The following is a 1,344-nucleotide window of genomic DNA, read 5'->3' as shown; positions in this document are numbered from 1 at the left end:
GGGGGGTTAAAATGTAGGGACTCAAAGGGGAAGTAGAATGAAAGATTATAGAGAACTTTAATGGAGATTGTGGGAGTTGCTGAGAAGGGGCTGCTCATGAAGAAGCTGGGATGTAGGGACTATATAGAGAATGAAAAGGAGACTCAAAGACCCATGGAGGTCCCAAACATGAGAACTACCAGGTTACAAAAGAGAGAGGGGAAGGGCACTTAAACTGCATATCTAACGGGGTCTGTTTTGAACTTCAGTTAGGTCACGTCAGGTCAACTCTGGGTCAAGGTAAGGTAAAGCTAAATCAGGTAAGGTCGAGGTCAGTTCAGGGTTTGATGGAAAACAGGTTAAGAGGTGACCTTTTGACCCTGGTCCAGAGACTACATCTCCCAGAGTGCACTATTCTCTCGCCTACCCTCCTAAGTGATATAAGGAGAGAATTCCCAGAGTCATCAACTGGTGGACGCAGTTTTCCTTTAAGACTCCCTTTGACGTTGCACGGGTTCCAGAAGGTTCTCCCGGGATTCGAGTGGTGGCCGGTACGTCCCACCTTCTCAAACCGGAGATTGGACTACTATATGCGCACCGCCCCCCCCCCCGCCCCCCGCGCCTCCTGGCTCGGGTCCGAGCACCGGAGACCAACCAATAAAATCAAAGGGCGCATGGAGTTACCGCCCCCTGTCCTATTCACCAATGACACGACGATATAGCGAAGAGGTGTGGTTGACTGATCCCAGACTGCACCAATCAGACCCACACCAATCACTGCCAGGAATGTGTGCGTGTGTGGCCGGGTGACAGGGGCGGAGATTGGGCGGCTACTACTGAGCCACTCGTTGAAGGCTGTCCAATTACAGCAGAGGCTGAGTTGAGTGACGGGTAGACGGCGCAATGGGCGGTGCAAAGGCGGAGCCGTAGGGGCGGGTCCCCGGACCCGCTGTCTGCGGCCGGCGGGCAGGCGACTCCTGTCCCGAGTGGAGGCGGCGGAGCCGGAGCCGGGGGAGGGGGCAGTGGCTGTCTGACGGACCGCGGAGGCGCCCGCAGCTCCTCACCGGTGAGGGCGCCACGCTAGGACCCGGGGGTTCCGAGAGTGAGTGCGTCGCGAAGCCAGGGGTCCTGGTGTCAGTGAGTTGGGACACTGAGGGGCCATCGGCTCTTCTGCCATGGGGGTGCGGGGACTTGGGCTCTGCAAGGTGCTAGTTGTCTGCGACCCTTTTACAGGGAGCAGCCAGCGTCTGAGCCAGGGGAGAGTCGAGTCGGGTGGGGTCGGATTGGGTACCACGGGGCGGAGGCGTTTCTGAACAGGCCCTGACAGCCAGCACCGGTGACATCACCGACCACCCCCCCGCTGGA

At 58.1% G+C, this 1,344-nt stretch overlaps 1 protein-coding gene across 5 annotated transcripts in view; it reads left to right on the top strand.

Moving 5' to 3' along the window:
* The first annotated feature begins 854 nt into the window (after positions 1 to 854).
* Positions 855 to 1,344, top strand: part of DNAJB5 (DnaJ heat shock protein family (Hsp40) member B5) — a 10,263-nt gene continuing 9,773 nt past the window's right edge. For 3 of the 5 annotated variants that reach the window (XM_015592599.1, XM_015592601.2, XM_025049734.1), the window contains exon 1: positions 855 to 1,045. The gene's annotated coding sequence lies outside the window, so the exon portion shown is untranslated. Of the gene's footprint in view, positions 1,082 to 1,344 lie in introns of all 5 variants that reach the window. The other 2 variants (XM_015592596.2, XM_015592600.2) reach the window with 1 other exon arrangement.

Source organism: Pteropus alecto, unplaced genomic scaffold (genome assembly GCF_000325575.1).
Source record: "Pteropus alecto unplaced genomic scaffold, ASM32557v1 scaffold206, whole genome shotgun sequence".
Classification (NCBI taxonomy): Eukaryota; Metazoa; Chordata; class Mammalia; order Chiroptera; family Pteropodidae; genus Pteropus; species Pteropus alecto.
Note: the sequence above shows the minus strand (reverse complement) of the source record. Positions and strands in the feature narration are given on the sequence as shown.